The following is an 18,792-nucleotide window of genomic DNA, read 5'->3' as shown; positions in this document are numbered from 1 at the left end:
CTAGTGAGAACAGTGGCATCTGTAATCTCTAACTATATCTACCCACCACTCTGTCACTATTCTGGCAAATCCGTTAGCAAGCCATTCGACCAAATCACAAGGACTGATTTCATGAAACGAAGTACAATTGAATTGATCATATTAAGTAAGTTGAATCTAACATGACAAGCCATGCAGTGTGGAATCATCTCTTCGTGTTACTATTTACTTCAATTGCTTTGACTTTTCCCTGAGGTTGTGAAGCATTGCCACAATCCCTTGAAACATGTCAGTTGTTACATTATATATATTTTTAAGTTAGTTTTAGTTGTCTAAGCCATTTTGCAGATCTTCTAACCAGGATTTGTCACAGCTGCTTTACTAATCTGTTCCGACATCTCCAACAAGCCATCAGCTTTGGAATTCCGATTTGCCTGTTTGAAGAGCATGTACTTACGTACATGTAGGAAGGTTCAATGATTATCCAACATGATGATTCATTCAGGATTCTCTTCAAAAGGAACAGCGAGAGCACCAGGAACTGATATTGACCATGTGGACAAGAAAGTATGACATACAGTATATTTCAAACATCAATTAGCGGAGCAATGCATTTAATATCCATGTTGACTGTGATTCTGGATAGTTTTTTAATTCCCTTTCTCTGGGAAATGTGGGTCATTAATCAGGATCTAATGTGGTTTTATTTCCCCCAAATTACATAGCAATTCCCAGAATGAAATGACTGCATGTTTATTTTAAAATATATTTTCCAATAAGATTTGCTTTCAGCACAGTTGTTGATCAGAGAAACTAGTATCTGCTTTGAAGAAGTACTTCCTATCAAGTGTTATTGTCCAATCTATTTGTAAATCTCTGCCCTCAAACGGTGTTGATTCAAATACAATGTGGGACACGTATCCCTTGTAATGTTAAAAATGCATTTCTGATGTAATGTAGAGAATACTTGTTAAAATTGTTTATTTTGAATTACAGCAATTATTTTTTTCAGTAAGTTACATATTCATAAATTTAAGATCATTTTTTGCATACTATTAGTATCTCTTTACACCCTGTAAACAGAACAAAATTGTAGAAAGACCAAATGGTGGTTGTTAAATTCACCTTTGCAATGCAGCTACTTCTGAGGAGTGAAACTGGGTTTCAGCAACATATTTTATGAAGAGGTAGGAGGCATTAGGGAAGCTCAGTTTGTATTAAACGCTGCTCTAAAGGGGAATGATTATCAAATTGCAGCAGGATACAGAATGAAAAATTAAGGATGGGCTGCAATGCTGTATTTTGCCAGATTCTTTTTACTTCTGTTGACAGATATCATTGGGGGTAGTTATTGATCAAAAAACATGTCACCTCCAGATTTGTAAATTTATCCTTAATATTTCATTATAAACCTACACCAAGCAAACCATTTTACCCCTGCGCTAGAAAGTACTGTTACAATCACTAAGCTACTAAATTACAAAAATAATCAAGATTTAAAATTATTTGTAATTAATTTGACTTACAAAAATTAAGGAAAAGCAAAAGAATAAGTTATACTGAAGAGAAGGGAAAATTTTCAGTTCCAATATCACCTGGTTTTTACTGTTTTTTCCCTTTAACAATGCCTTAAATAACTCAGTGCTAAAACATTATTTCATGTCCAGTGCCCCAGTGCTGCCTCCTCTACATTGTTGAGGCCAGTCATATATACGGGGTTTCTTCTTTGTTCTGTTAAAATTAAAATGGCTTCTTTGTATTCATCTTTTAAACTGCTACGTACGTGAATTAAAATGGCTTCTATGTTATGTTAAATGCTGAGAAAGCCTCTAGCTAGCAATTTGCTTGGGTTATAACAGATAGCAGGTGTACTATCAGCCAATGGGTGTCCATGTTATTCTTTCTTGGGGTGATAGGCTGTCTCATATGACTGGGAACCGGGGGTTTTGGCGGGGAGTCGGAGGAGAGACCGTGAGGACGAGGGACGTGCAGGGAAAGCTCAGGTTGATCACTCCAGGTGATCCCGAGCCGCGAGTCGACGGGGTCAAAGGGGTCCCGAAGAGGTTCCCGAGCTCCAACGTGTGCACGAAGAAATTGAACTTTGATAAGTCTGGCACCTTTTCCATTCCTTTTTTTGTATTGAACTATTAAACTCATAGACTTAGTAATATCTATAAAGTGTAATTGGTAAAACGTACAGTGTGTGCTCGCTGATGATTGATGTTTGAAGCTGAATTTGGTGGCAGTTGTACAGCAACTGACACAACCGGGAGACCAGGCGGGCGGCGGATGGGGTTTCCCCTCGATAAATACGAACCAATATAGCTGAGCGTTACACATAGATTGGGGGACCACTTCATAGAGCACCTCCGCACCATCCACCACATGCGGGACTTCCTGGTGGCCAAATATTTAAAATCTGATTCCCATTCCTGTTCCAACGTGTCAGTCACTTGTGCCAAGATGAGGCCACCGCCAGGCTGCAGCAGCAACACCTTACATTCCACCTGGGTTCCTGATGGCACAAATAACAATTTCTCCTTCTGGCAAACAAATGCACTCCCTGCCACTTCCTGTGTTCCTCACTCTGAACTTATTATCACCTGCCTCTAAATGGGTGAATGTCAGGAGAGAGGGAAGGGAGAACATCAGAAAATAGGAGAGCATCCCAGTGGCCTTCACCTTCAATGATAAGTACTCCATTTTGAGTGTACTGTTGGTTGGGGGGGGGGGTAGGAATGACCTACCTGGGGGAAACAACAGCGGCCATGCCTCTGGCACTGAGTCTGGTCCTGTGGCTCAGAAGGGTAGGGAACTGAAGATGATGGCTACAGTAATAGGGGACTCTATAGTTACGGGGACATATAAATGATTCTGTGGATGCAAGAAAGAAAAGTAGATGGTTGTAAGAGTAGGCAAAAAAGTGTCATATGCAATACAGTGTTGGGAAACGTATGGTATTGCATTTTGGGAAAAGGAACAATAGTGTGGACCATTATCTGAATGGGGAGAAAGTTCAAATATCAGAGGACTTAGAAGTCCTCATGCAAGACTCCCAGAAGGTTAATTTACAGCTTGAGTCTGTGGTAAAGAAGGCAAATGCAATATTGGCATTTATTTCAAGGGGAATAGAATACAAGACCATAAGACCATCAGACAAAGGAGCAGAATTACACCATTTGGCTCATCGTGTCTGCTCTGTCATGCAATCATGGCTGATCCTATTTTCCCCTGTTCAGCCCCACTTCCCAACATTCTCCCTACAACCTTTGATACCATGTCAAGTCAAGTCAAAAACCAATCAAGCTCTGCCTTAAATACACCAACAACCTCAGGTGCCTCTGGTAATAAATTCCACAAATTCCCACCTCTGTTTAAAGAAATTTCTCCACATCTCTGTTTTAAATGGATGCACCTCTATTTTGAGGCTGTGCCTCCTTGTCCCAGACTCCCCCACCATGGGAAACATCCTTTCCACAACTTGTCTGTCTCAGCCTTTCAACATTCAAAAGATTTCAATGAGATCCCCCCCTCATCCTTCTAAATTCCGTCAAGTACAGATCCACAGCTATCTAATGTTCCCAGTATAACCCGTTCATTCCCGGAATCATCCTTGTAAGCCTCCTCTGAACCATCTCCAATGACAGCACATATTTTCTGAGATGAGAGGCTTAAACTGTTCACAATACTCAAGGTGAGGCCTCACCAGTGCCTTATAAAAACTCAGCTTCACATCCCTGCTCTTGTATTCTAGACCTCTTGAAATGAATACTAACATTGCATTTACATTCCTCACCGTCAGCTCGACCTGCAAGTTAACCTTTAGGTTGTTCTGCACAAAGATTCCCAAGTCCCTTTGCATCTCAGATTTTTGGATTTTCTCCTCGTTTAGAAATACAAAAGCAAGGGAGATAATGATTATGAAGACACGTAGTCCTCTTTTATTGTCATTTAGTAATGCATACATTAAGAAATGATACATTATTTCCTCCGGTGTGATATCAAAAAACACAGGACAAACCAAGACTGAAAAAACTGACAAAACCACATAATTATAACATATAGTTACAAACAGCGTAACAATACCATAACTTGATGAAGAAAGTCCGTGAGCACAGTAAAGTTCAAAGTTTCTCAAATGTCCCACATCTCATGCAGACGGGAGAAGGAAGGACTCTCCCTGCCATGCCGACCACAATCCGACTCTGAGTCATCCGAAAACTTCGAGCTCTGATCAGCTCTCCCACACCGAGTACTGAGCACCATCTCTATCTGAACGATTCGACCTCCTTCTCGGTCGCCAAAAGCAGGCAAGGCCAGGGATTTTGAGGCCTACCCTCTAAAAGATTCCGGACCACACAGTAACGACAGCAGTGAATGGGCGTTTCAGAAATTTCTCCAGATGTTTCTCTGTGCTTTCATGTCCATTCTCCATCAAATCAGCCCATATTTAACAGATACAATATCATTTTTCTCCGGAGGGCTGTGCACGCGCAGGCGCGCTGCCATCTTCTCCTCCCGCCTTCTGATTATGTTGAGGCTAAGACACCAGTCAGACTGTATTGGAGTATTATCAACAGTTCTAGGCCACATATCTTGGAAAGGATGTGTTGTCATTGGAGAGTGTCCAGAGCAGGTTCATGAGGATGATTCAGGGGATGAAGGGGTTAACATAAGAGGAGCATTTGGCAGCTTTGGGCCCGTACTCATTGAAATTTATAAGAATGCGGGGGTCTCACTGAAACCTACCAAATGTTGAAAGGACGAGATAGAGTGGATATGGAGAGGATGTTTCCTCTGGTGAGGGTATCCAGAACTAAAGGGCACAGCCTCAAAATTGAGGGGCAGAGATAAATGAGGTAGACCAGAGGTAAGGAGGATTTTTTTTTTAGCCAGAGAGTAGTGAATCTGTGGAATGCTCTGCCACAGACTGTGGTGGAGGCCAATGCCATAGGTATGTTCAAAGCAGAAGTTGATAGTTTCCTGATCAGCCAGACCATCAAAGAATATGGTGAGAAGGCTTATGTGTGGGGTTGATTGGGATCTTGGATCAGCCATGATGGAATGGCGGAACATTTTCTATGGGCTGAATGGCCTAATTCTGCTCCTATGTTTATTTCCCCCGGGCCCCCTCCACTTTCTTTCTCCCATGATCCTCTCTCTTTTCCTATCCCACCCACCTGACTTCACCTATCACTTTTCAGCTAGCATCTTTCCACCGCCCTCCCCCCCACCGACCTTTTGATTCTGGCATCTTCCCCCTTCCTTCTCAGTCTTAAAGAAGTATCTCAGCCCGAAACATCGACTTTTTTTTTTAGAGATGCTGCCGAGGCTGCTGAGTTCCTCCAGAATTTAGTGTGTGTTGCTATGGATTTCCAGCATCTGCAGACTTCCTCATGTTCATGAATCGATCTGTCCATTTTATATTTAGTCTCCTTGTTTAAGAAAAATGCATATGCATATTGTGTAATTTTATCTAACAAATCAGATCCCAGATATGTAAAATATTGAAGTTCTCACTATTCTTTTTATACTTTGCTTCTAGGAGCATGGAATCATGTAATTGTAGTCATAATTCTTACATAAATAAAGAGGTTTATGAGAATGATCCTAGAAATGAAGAGGTTAATGAATGAGCACTTGATGGCTCTGAGTCTGTACTTGCTGAAGTTTAAAAGAATGAAGGAGGATTTCTTAGAATGTTAGTAAATATTGAAAGGCCTAGATAGACTGAAAGTAGAGGGGATGTTTCCTATAGTGGGGGTGTCTAGGACCAGAGGGCACAGCCTGAGAATACGAAGATATCCCCTCAGAACAGCAATCAGGAGGAAGTTTTTTTTGCGAGAGGATGGTGAATCTGTGGCATTCATTGCCACGGACACCTATGGAGGTCACATTATTGGGTAAAGATGAGAAGATCTGCAGATGCTGGAAATCCAAGCAACACACACAAAATGCTGGAGGAACTCAGTAGGCCAGGTAACATCTATGGAAAAGGGTATACAGTCAACGTCTTAGGCTGAGAGCCTTCACCAGGACTGGGAAAAAAAAAGATGAAGATATTGGGTATATTGGTTGATACGATTGTGATTAGTAAGGGCGTCAAAGTTACGGGGAAAAAGTTAGAATGGGGTTGGGTTGTGAGGGTCAGTAAATCGGTCCTGATAGAATGCCAGAGTAGACTTGATGGGACAAATGGCCTAATTCTTCTCCTATGTCTTATGGTCTATATATAAATATTGCACATGAAGTGATTGCTGGTAGATTATGTTGTCTTAAAATGTTCTCAATGCACTTCCTTTCGAACAAACAGGATTCGTGATTAAAAGCCTTCTGTTTAGCTCTACAAACTCGTACAAAGGATTATTTTTTGCAGAGCAGAGAGTGTAGATTTTTGTAAGATATAGTTTTAGTAATTGCAGACTCTTTGCAATCTCCTGTCTTACATTTCAGAACTGTTTTTTGTCCTCGTGAAGGCATTTTGGGTATCCAATTAAGGTAATAATGTGCTGCATCATGGTTATTGACAACTGAATAAAGCAATTACAAGACTTTCATATATGAGATGTCAGTAAAATGACATGATGCCCCCACTATATGTTGTCAAAGTTGTCTGCTTATAAATATCATCCTGTGATCTATAGTATGATTTACAGTGAGTGCTTCTATGAAGGTTGTATACCCAAGTGTAGAGGAATACGAGTTGCTGAATTACTGACTTGTCAACTTGCCTATCACTCTAGAACGTCTGCATAAATCTAAAATAGAATTTTTTGCAAAGTTAGCAGCTTTCCAATTATTGAGCGATAGAAAGTTTTGGATACTTTGGCACTGCAATTTCATTTGTATAAGCAGATCCTCTGGTGATCAGAGTAAGGATCCAACATGGATTAAAACATAGTCTTTCATGAAGTTAAAATAGGAATAGAGAACAGAAGAGACATAATGCATGCCTCTATATGCATCTACGTTGCTGGTTGCAGGGTGCCTTTTGAACTTCATGGAAGTTTGCAGTTTCAACATCATAAAAACAGGAATATGAAGTTTGCAGGAAAGTAGTTCACATGTACAAATGCTTCTGTTGCGATTATTCACGGGGGCCGTTTTAGCTTGCTCATCTGCTCGTCTGTGATTTGATATTCCACATTTTGAAGAATTTTCCAATTTTGCTGCAATGAATTCAGTATCTTGTAAAAGTATTTCAGCCCCAACCCTTTGTTTATATAAAAGAGTATGCCAATCAGGGATTTTGAACAAATTTAACTGGGAATTTTTATTTGTGAATCACATGCTCCTTTTTTCATAGTAGGGCCCAAAAAGTAGGGAAAATTGTAAAGGATGAAAAACTAAAACTTCAAAAGATGAAATGTCAGCAGTTCAAAAGTATTCATCCCCCTTTGCTCTGTACTTAATTGAACCACCAGGTTAAGTTTTCTGGCGAAGACTAGTACGTTTTTACCGAGGATCTCTCTGTATTTACCTGCATTCATCTTCCCATCAGTTCTGACCATATTTCCAGTCCCGGCTGCTGGAACTATCCCCATAGCATGATGCTACCTTCTCCATATTTTACTGTAGGATGCTGTTACCTTGCTGATGCACAGTATTAGATTTACATCACACACTTCTCTTAACGTTGAGGGCAAAAAGTTCCACTTCAGTTTCACCTGAACGCAAGACCGTCTTCCACACCTTTACAATATCTTCTATGTGACGCTTTGCAAGGATGTGCTTTCCTTAGGGAGGGTTTCTTGCTTGCCACTCTTCCATAGGTGCCCTTTTTGGGCAAGGCCCTAACGATTGTGGAGCCATGAACACAGCTCCAGTTGCAGCCGCTGACTATTGCAGATCACTCAGAGTGACTGATGGCATTATAGTAGTCTGTCTTACAAGTATCATTCTTCTCTGGTGACTAAGTTTAGAGGAGTGGTTTGACCTAGGTCGTGTGGCTATGTTTTCACAACGGACTACACTGAGCTCCTATGTACATTCAGTGCTTTTAAAATGGTCTTGTACCCTTCCCAGATTTGTGCATCTCTATTATATTTTCCTTGACTGTCTTGAAAGCTTGTTTGTCTTCATTTTGGTTTGGCCTGTTGGACCTTACAGTGAGAGGGGCTATTTATTCTTCTGAATTCATTGAAATATTCGACATCAACAAAATTGGTGAATTTAAAAACGCAAACAGGAGGAAATCTGCAGATGCTGGAATTTCAAGCAACACACATAAAAGTTGCTGGTGAACGCAGCAGGCCAGGCAGCATCTCTAGGAAGAGGTAGAGTCGACATTTCGGACCAAGACCCTTCATCAGGACTAACTGAAAGAAGAGCTAGTAAGAGATTTGAAAGTGGGAGGGGGAGGGGGAGATCCAAAATGATAGGAGAAGACAGGAGGGGGAGCGATGAAGCTAAGAGCCAGACAGTTGATTGGCAAAAGGGATATGAGAGGATCATGGGACAGGAGGCCTAGGGAGAAAGAAATTGGTGAGTTGGTAAGTTAATAAAGTATATTTCACCTGAGGAAAGTTAGCATAGCAATTAAAAAGGGAATGAATACATTTCAGCCTCACAATTTTGGTTTTTAATTTTTAGTAAATTGTTGACAGGTTTTGAAATTTTCATTTGATTTGACATGATGCACAACGTTTTTCAGATCAGCTCAAAAGATCCCGCTTCAATATATTTTACATTTAGAAAATGAGACAGTAAAATGTGACAGTAGTTGTGGGGGCTGAATACCACTTCAAGGCAATATAGATTAGACCCTAATGATGGTAATGGGAAAGAATTCCATGTTTTGATTGACATCTAGATAAGATTTTCTGCACGCTTGCAATGTTGTTGTAGTGTCTGTTTCTTTTAATGTTGAGACATTAGCGAGGCCTCACCTGAAGTATTGTGAGTAATTTTTGGCCTGATATCTTAGAAAGGATGTGCTGAAACTGGAAAGTATTCAAAAGAGATTCTCAAAAATGATTCCAGGATTGAATGGCTTGTCATATGAAGAGCGTTTGATGGCTCTGGGCCTGTATTCACTGGAATGCAGAAGAATCAGGGGTGACCGCATTGAAACCTATAGGATGGTGAAAGGCATTGATTGAGTGGATGTGGAGAGATGTTTCCTATGATGGGAGAGATTAAGACTAGAGGACACAGCCTCAAAGTAGGGAGAATTCCTTTTAAAACAGAGAAGAGGAGGAATTTCCTTTGCCAGGGAATAGTCAATCTGTGGAATTCGTTGCCACATGCAGCTACGGAGGCCAGGCTTTATGTATATTTAAGGCAGAGATTGATAGATTCTTGATTGGTCAGGTCATGAAGGGTTATGAGACCATAAGACCATAAGATAGGAGCAGAAGTAGGCCATTTGGCCCTTTGAGTTTGCTCTGCCATTCAATCGTGGGCTGGTCCAATTCTTTCAGTCATCCTCACTCCCCTGCCTTGTCCCCATACCCTTTGATGCCCTGGCTAATAAAGAACCTGTATAACTCTGCCTTAAATGCTCCCAATGGCTTGGCCTCCACAGCCGCTCATGGCAACAAATTCCACAGATTTACCACCCTCTGACTAAAGTAATTTCTCCACATCTCTGTTCTAAATGGATGCCCTTCAGCCCTAAAGTCATCCCCTCTTGTCCTAGACTCCCCTACTATAGGAAACAACTTTGCCATATCTAATCTGTTCAGGCCTTTTAACATTTGGAATGTTTCTATGAGATCTCCTCTCATTCTCCTGAACTCCAGGGAATGGGGAGAAGGCAGGAGGTTGGGGCTGAGAGATAGATCAGATCAGCCATGATGGAGCAGACTCAATGGGCTAATTGGCCTAATTATGCTCCTGTATCTCATGGTCTTATAGATCCTGATAATGTGGCTTCCTCACACCATCACAGATGCAGCAAATGGTGTTGATGGAGGAAGGGGTTTTGAGTAAATGGGTAGTTTGTAATAGCTTGTTCACAACTCCTGCCATGGTCAAGGAAACCAATGCATGGGTCAGGATGTTAAGTTTTGAACAGAGATTTCAAGAAAACTTTGGAAAAGCTTTCTCAGTTCTCCTGGAAATGTGCTGCCATATTAGAATTTGTGGTTGTGTATTTTAAAATCTTTGGTGTCAGGCTTGTGGATGAGGTAGATGGCAAACTTCATAATTTATATTCTTCCATTTTTCTTATGGATTATGTTCATCAAGTTTAATTGGATTTCTCCCTGTGAAGATCAATAGAGATTGTAAAATTACTAAATTAATTATCAGTTAATTTTTCAATGGGAGGCATTCTGATCTTTTTCATGTTCTAACTCCATCCCCATGTTACCTTATTTCTTTTTTTTTAGTTTATGAGAATACTCAGTCCTCGTTTATTGTCATTTAGTAATGCATGCATGCATTAAGAAATGATACAATGTTCCTCCAGTGTGATATCACAGAAAAACAGGACAAACCAAAGACTAACACTGACAGAACCACATAATTATAACAAATAGTTACAGCAGTGCAAAACAATACCATAATTTGATAAAGAACAGACCATGGGCACGGTACAAAATAAGTCTCAAAGTCCCCGACTCAATCGACTCCCGAGTCCCTGATAGCGGCAGCAAAGGGAGAAACTCCCTGCCATAAACCTCCAGCCACCGACAACTGCCGATGCATTGGAAGCACCCGACCACAGCCGACACTGAATCCGTCCGTCCAAAAACTTCGAGCCTCCGACCAGCCCTTTCCTATACAGCCTCCCAAGTGCCATTCTCTGCCGAACACCTTCGACCTCACCCAACCACCAAAACAAGCAAAGCCAAGGACTCGGGTCCTTCTCCTCCGGAGATTCCAGACCACACAGTAACAGTGACAGTGAAGTGGGCATTTCACTTAATATTTTGATAATATTTTGAAATAAAATTAAAAGACATAAAATATAAGATGTTGGAGAAGAATTCAGCCATTCAGCCCATCGAGGCAGCTCTGCATTCCATCATGGCTGACTTATTATCTCTCAAACCCATTCTTCTGCTTTTACCCCGTAATGTTTGACTCCCTTACTAATCAAGAACCTATCAACCTCTGCTTTTAATATACCTAATGGCTTGGTTTCCATAGACATCTAGGGCAATGAATTCCACAGATTTACCACCTCATGGCCAAAAAATGCCCGGCTTATTACTGTTCTAAAGGGATATCCTTCCATTCTGAAGCTGTATCCTCTGGTCCTAGACTCTCCCACTACAGGAAACAGCCTTTACACATTCATCCTATCGAGGCCTTTCAACATTCAATAGGTTTGAATGAGATCCCCCATCATTCTTCTAAACTCATATAAACTAATTTCTTTATATTGTTAAGAATTCAAATAATCCTTATTTGAACTTCAACTAATATCATTATAACAGTCTATAACACAATTTTTCTTTCTGTATGAAATATTTGAGTCACATGTATTGCAATAATAACTAATTGGTAAATTAGTTTATTATTGTCACATGAACTGAGTTACAGTGAAAAACATGGTTTTGCTTGCCATCCACACAGATCATTTCATCACTTCAGAATATCCTAGCAGGGGTTCATTCAATAGTCTCATAACAATAGGATGGAAGCTGTCCTGGAGCCTGTTGGAATGTGCTTTCAGGTGTTTGCATCTTCTGCCTGCTGGGAGAACAGAGTACGTACAGGGTGGGACGGGGTCTTTGATTATATTGGCTACTTTTCCAAAGCAGCAAGAGGTGCAGACAGAGTCCGTGGAAGGACAGGCTGAGTTTTGTGACCTGCTGAGCTGTGCCCACAACTCTCAGCAGTTACTTGTAGAAACTAACATAATGATATTGTATTTTATTTTATTTCAAGAGCTGTGCTTTCATAGCTCATGAAAATTACAGAAAGAATGTAGAATCTGAAAACCTGAAATAAACGCTGAAACCATAACTTTTCCTATTTTGCCAAAGGGTCTTCAATCTGAACTCTGTCCCTTAACTCTAGTTCTCTTTCGACAGATGCTGTGCTTCCAGCATTTTCTTTTTCAGTTTCCCGTAGTTTTCAGTTGACTGTAGGAAATTTGAGAAGTACTAAGAATGCCTCTTGTTTTTTTTGGTTGTATGTCATAAAAATCATCTATCTGCTGTCATTATATTTCCTGAACCCGAGCAGCACCAACGTTCTTGCTGGCAGGTTTGTTAGAGCTGTTGGGGAGGGTTTGAACTATTTTGGCAGGGGGCTGGGAAATGGAGTGAAGGGGCTCAGGATAGGATGAATGGTTAAAAAAAAGCAGAGCTAGTGTGCAAACGGACTGTCAGGAGGGGCGGGCAAATGATAGGACAAAATTACAGCCAGCTGGGTGAGTATCAGTGCATTAGGGATGCAGAATCAAAAAGCATAGCAAATATTGTACTCAAAGTGTTATATCTTAATTCACAAAGTATAAGAAGTAAGGTGGATGATCTCGTTGCACTACTACAGATTGTAGGTATGATGCTGTGGTCATCAGTGAACCATGGGTGAAGGATGGTTGTAGCTGGGAGGCAGAATGTCAGGAAGTTGTATCAGAGGGATAGGAAGTTAGGCGGAGGGGGTGACATGCATCTGTTGGTAAAGAATGGCATTAACTCATGAGGAAGATGGAAAAGGATTGGAAGATGTTCAATCCTTGTGGGTTGAGTTAAGAAACTGCAAGGGTAAAAGGACTCTGATGGCAGTTATATATGGGCCTCCCAAAAGCACCTGGGATGTGGACCACAGATTACAACGGGAAATAGAAAAGGCATGTCAAAACAGCAATGCTGTGATAGTCATGGGAGATTTCAACATGCACGTCGATTGGGAAATCAGGTAGATAATGAATCTCGAGTGAGTGAGTTTGTTGAATGCCTACAGGATGACTTTTTAGAGCAGTTTGTCGTTCAGCCTATGAGGGGGATCAGCTACACCAGTTTAGGTGTTAGGTAATGAACCGGAGGTGATTAGCAAGCTTAAGGTAAAAGAAACCTTAGGAGCAGTGATCACAATATGATTGAGTTCAACTTGAAAATTGACAGGGGGAAAGTAAAGTCTGATGCAGCAGTATTTCAGTGCAGTAAAGTTAATTACAGTGGTTATAATGAGAGAGGAGTTGGCAGAAGTAAACTGGAAAGAGATGCTGGCAGGGATGACAGCACAGCAACAATGGCATGACTTTCTGGGGAAAATGAGGAAGGTGCAAAATAGATGTATTCCAAAAAATAAAGAAGTACTCAAATGGCAAAATAGTACAACTGTGGCTGACAAGGGAAATCAAAGCTAATGTAAAAGCAAAAGCAAGGGCATACATCAAGGCAAAAATTAGTGGGAAGACAGAGTATTAGGAAGCTTTTTAAAAGTCTACAGACAGCAACAAAAGGAATCATTAGGAGGGAAAAGATGAAACAGGAAAGCAAGCTAGCAAACAATATCAATGTGGATCGTAAAAGCATTTTCATGTAAGTGAAAAATAAGAGAGGTGTGAGTAGATATAGGACAGCTAGAAAATGAGGCCAGCGAAATAATAATGGGGCACGAGTAGATGACAGATGAACTTCATGAGTATTTTACATCAGTCTTCACTGTGGAAGACGCTAGTGGTATGCCAGATGTTGAAGGGCGTGAGGGAAGAGAAGTGACTGCAGTTATTATTACAAGGAAGAAGGTACTTAAAAAGCTGAAAGACCTAAGAGTAGATAAGTCAGCCAGTCCAGATTAACTGCTTTCTAGGGTTCTGAAAGAGGCAGCAACAGAGACTGTGGAGGCATTAGTAAAGATCTTTCAAAAATCATTGGACTCTGGCATGGTGCCAGAGGACTGGAAAATTGCAGATGTCACACCACTCTTCAAGACAGGATGAAGGCAGCAGAAAAGGAATTATAGACCAGTTAGCCTGACCTCAGTGGCTGGGAAGATGTTGGAGTCAATTGCTAAGGATGAGGATATGGAGTTTCTGATGACACAGGACAAGATAGGACAAAGTCAGCATGGTTTTCTTAAGGGAAAATCGTGCATCATGAACCTGTTGGAACTCTTCATGGAGATTACAAGTAGGATAAATAAAGGGGATGTAGTGGATGTTGTTTTCGGATTTTCAGAAGGCTTTTGACAAGGTACCACATATGAGACTGCTTACCAATTTAAGAGCCCATAATATAACAGGAAAGTTTCTGGCATGGTTGGAGCATTGGCTAATTGGGAGGAGGCAGCTTGTGAGGATAAAAGGGTCCTCTTCTGGTTGGCTGCCAGTGACTAGTTGTGTTCTGCAAGGATCAGTGTTGGGACCACTTCTTTTTATGCTGTATATAAATGATTTAGATGATAGAGTAGATGGCTTTGTTTCCCAGTTTGAAGATGATACAAAGATTGGTGGAGGAGCAGATAGTGTTGTGCAAACAGGTAAGCTGAAGAAGGACATAGAGAGATTCGGAAAATGGGCAAGAAAGTGGCAAATGATATGCAATGTTGGAAAATACATGTTCATGCACTTTGGTAGAAGAAATAAATGTGCAGACAATTTAGTAAATGGGGAGAAAATCCAGAAATCTGAAATGTAAAGGGACTTCGGAGTCCTTATGCAGATCACCTTGAAGGTTAACTTGCAGGTAGAGTCAGTGGTAAGGAAGGCAAATGCATTTCAAGAGGTCTGGAATGCAAGAGCAGGGATGTGATGCTGAGGCTTTATAAGGCACCTTGAGAATTGTGAACAGTTTTTTGCTCCTCATCGAAGAAAAGATGTGCTGGCATTAGAGAAGGTTCAGAGGAGGTTCACAAGGATGATTCCGGGAATGAAAGGGTTATCTTATGAGGAACATTTGATGGCTCTGGAACCTTACTCATTGGAATTTAGAAGGATGAGGATGGTTCTCACTGAAACCCTTCAAACTTTGAAACACCTAGAGAGAGTAGATGTAGAAAAGGTGTTTCCCATGGTGGGGGATTCTAGGACAAGTGAGCACAGCCTCAGGATAGAGAGGTTTCCATTTAAAAGAAAAATGAGAAATTTCTTTAGCCAGAGGGTGGTGAATTTGTGGAACCTGTTACCTCAAGCAGTTGTGGAGGCCAGATCATTGGGTGTATTTAAGGCGGAGACACAGCGTCAAAGGTTGCAAGGAGAATTTCGGGGAGTGGGGCTGAGGAGGGGAAAAGTGATCAACCATGATTGAATGGAGGAGCAGACTCGATGGGTCAAATAATCTAATTCTGTTCCAATGTCAGATGGTCTTATGGGTATTTGCACCACTCATAATTATCTGCTTTATTTTCTGGAGAGGAACTGAAAATACCAATAATACGCTTCACAGAATGTTTTCATTCTGTTTCATCAACCTTGCCAAATTAAGGAACTAAACATTATTTACAAACATCTGATCAATATTAATCTTGAGTTTATGTACTCTCTGTCATGTTTGTCATTAGATATGCTCCTTATCACAATGATATAATCTGTTAATTCTTTATTGGATTACTCATTAATTTTCCAAATCCCAACATAAAATAATCAACTTCTCAGATTTCTCTCCCCAACTATAATTTTGCATTCCTGACATTCCACAGGTGAGTACAAGTTGTATTTCTCTCATTATTATAATATCTTTATATCTTTAAATCCAGGCAATGCTCCAAAAGGAAAATATACCTTTTTTGGTGATACTGTAGCAAATTATTCTGTATGAAAATATTAAGTTTCTCTTTTAGTTTTGATGCCACTATCATAGCAGTTTATTTCTTGAAAATGATGCCTTTTTCCTTCTATTTAACATTATATTTTTGCCCATACCCTTTCTTCCAAGATGTATTAACTCACATGCCTTACACTGATCAGCATCTGCCATTGACTTGTTCATCATGTTAGCCTATATACGCCTTGCATATGTTCACAGTCCTCCAATACCCTCGGTTGGTGTCATCAGCTTGCTACATCAATCCAGAGTAAATACTATATCTCTAATCCAAGATAATGGATTATCCATGTTTATCCTTAATTTCTTTGCAACATCCATCTCTAGCCATCCTACTTTATTTATATTTTTGGTTATATTTCTCTTTACCTAAGCACAAGACTTCATGAAATGCTTTTTTCAAAATCTATACAAGCGTCATGAATGAATATGGCATATTTTTCTGATTTTCTTACTAGAATATACATTTTTTCTATCCGTCAATTAAATATTTTTCCTTTAATGTTAGCAAGGACCTTTATTATTCCATGACAGATTTGTTCCAGTCAATTGTTCTTGGCCTTGATTTTTCTTTTCCCTTGTCGATCTTTACACTGCAGTGAGGCTGCAGTTTATTCAATAATACAGATAATAAATGATTCAACAAGAACTCCACTCTGTTCTGTACCAGTTTGAGGTCATGGGCCCATTTCAGATGCATCTCTGAATCATTTTTTTTTAATATCAAGTGCAATATTGCCTTTGCATATTTTCATATGATATATCTATCACTTATTGAAAAAGATGAGATTATAATGTTATTTGGAGCAGTATATGTTGATGAAACTTTACTGATGGCTGTAAAGCTGTAAACTATTAAAAAGTTAGTTGCCAACTAATTTTTAGCTAAGTAGTTCTTAATTTGCTGCAAGAACACATTGCACCAAGTGACTCCATCTCTGGTATCAATAACTATACTTCAGTAAGAAATTCTCATTTGAAAGGAAATGGGACAGGGTTCACCTAAATAGGTAGATCATTGTTTCTTTCCTTTTTCTCAGATGTCTCTCTTTCCTGATGACAGGACTCCTAAAGACTTTCATATCATCAGCCCTCTAGTTCTTCAAGTGGGAACTTGTACAGTCTTACAGACAATTCACGCATAATACACATGTGATAGTTGTGCACAGTCTTGAACACCTACCTGATAACATTCCCTGGCACATGTGGCTGGGCATGAAGGACATTACTGACTACAGAAAAGAAAACAATGTTGACTGTTCTCATGATATCTTACTCCCTCATGATCAAAACGCCTTTTATGAATACTCTGAGGCACGCAACATAATGCCAGCAATGAAAGCTACTTGCTTCCAGGTGAGCAGCCACAGTCTACAACAACAGCAGACGTGAGAAGAACTCTGCAGAGAATCAATCCCATAATGCAATCAGGTGAGGCAACACCCCGGGCTGAGTGTTCAGGAAGTGTTCACAGCAGCTCACTGATGTCTTCGCAGACATCCTCAACACTTCACTCATCCAGGCTGCTGTTCCAACGTGTGTCAAATCAGCAGCCATTATTCCTGTACCAAAGAAATCTACACCTTCAAACCCAATAACTACCACCCAGTAGCACTGACAACAATCATCATGAAGTGCTTTGAGTGGCTGATAATGGCTCCACTCCTGGGACACTGGGCAATTACAAATATGTTTACTGATAGAACTGCTCTGCAAAGGATGCCATAGCATCTGCCGCTCACCAGGCCCTGACACACCTAGAAAACAAGGGCACTTATGTCAGAATGCTATTTCTGGATTTCAGTTTGGCATTCAACACTTTTGTTCCACAGACCTTGGTGAACAAACTCCTACTCCTTGGTCTAAATACACCACTGTGTAAACTGGGTGTTGGACTTCCTAAATAATAGACAGTCAGGATGCACAACAACTCCCCCTGCCCCATCATGGTCAACACAGCTGCCCCTCCCCCCCCCAGGGTTGTGTGCTGACCCATTGCTGTGCACCCTGCTTACACGTGACTGCACAACCAGACACCCAAGTAATCATATCGTGGAATTTGCTGATGACACGACAGTGGTGGGGCTCATCACTAACAATGACAGCTTACAGAGAGGAGGTAGAAGAACTCGAGGCCTGGTGCCAGGCAAATGAACTCTTTGTTAATGTCAACAAGAGAAAGGAGATGGTTATTGACTTCAGCAGAATTCTCCCCACTCACACTGCTTTTAGCATCGGCAGCACAACAGTGGAAACTACAAGCAGTTTCAAACTCCTGGGAGTGTACATCACACACAGTCTCTCTTTGCCCCGGGACACATCCTACAGAGTCAACAAAGTTTATTAACACCTTTACGTTCTGAACAGGCTGAGGAGGGTTAGACTTCACACATCCATACTCATGCCATCCGACAGATGTGCAGGAGAGAGCATCCTGACAAGCAGCATCACTGCTTGGTATAGAAACCGCACTGTGGTTGACAGGAAAGCTCCAGCATGGTTAGTCAAAACTGCCCAATGCCTCACTGGCAGCAGCCTACCCGCCATTGGACACATACAAAAAGATGCCAAAAGAGGGCCAGGAACATCATGAAGGATCCCACACAGTCTGATCACGGACAGGTTGTCCCACTCCTGTCAGGGAGGAGGCTACGTAGCATTTACACGAGGACCACAAGACTCAAAAACAGTTGCTTTCCACCACCAGTGAGGCTGATCAACACTCCACCCACTAACTTCACCACTACTTTATTATCTCCCATCAGTCACATACAGACTAGCATCACTTAATGGACATATTATCAATCTATGTATATAAGCTATCTTATGTATTTATATTTATTGTGTGCTTTTTTAGTATTATTGTGTTCTTTATCTTTTGTTGGGAGTTTTTGGTGCTGCATTTGATCTAGAGTAACATTTATTTCATTCTCCTCACTCTTATGTACAGGAAACGACATAAAATATGAAATGTGAATATCTTGAATATCAATCCAGGGAAAAGCCACAAAAACATAGGAAAGGGGAAAATCTTCAGTCCTTCAGATTGGTGTGACATGTTAACTTTGTAAAAAATGTATTATTCAACCTGTTTTGTCTGTGCCAGTATGAAAAGAGTGACTCAATCTGATCCCACTTTTCTGGA

General features: G+C 40.7%; 1 protein-coding gene and 1 long non-coding RNA gene across 9 annotated transcripts in view; one reads left to right on the top strand and one right to left on the bottom strand.

Moving 5' to 3' along the window:
- tenm3 (teneurin transmembrane protein 3) overlaps positions 1 to 18,792 on the top strand; it is a 2,629,382-nt gene that overhangs the window by 534,166 nt on the left and 2,076,424 nt on the right. The window lies entirely within an intron of this gene.
- LOC134346356 (uncharacterized) overlaps positions 1 to 18,792 on the bottom strand; it is a 57,758-nt gene that overhangs the window by 6,316 nt on the left and 32,650 nt on the right. The gene's annotated exons all lie outside the window — the stretch shown is intronic.

This window comes from Mobula hypostoma, chromosome 5, assembly GCF_963921235.1.
Source record: "Mobula hypostoma chromosome 5, sMobHyp1.1, whole genome shotgun sequence".
Lineage (NCBI taxonomy): Eukaryota > Metazoa > Chordata > Chondrichthyes > Myliobatiformes > Myliobatidae > Mobula > Mobula hypostoma.
Note: the sequence above shows the minus strand (reverse complement) of the source record. Positions and strands in the feature narration are given on the sequence as shown.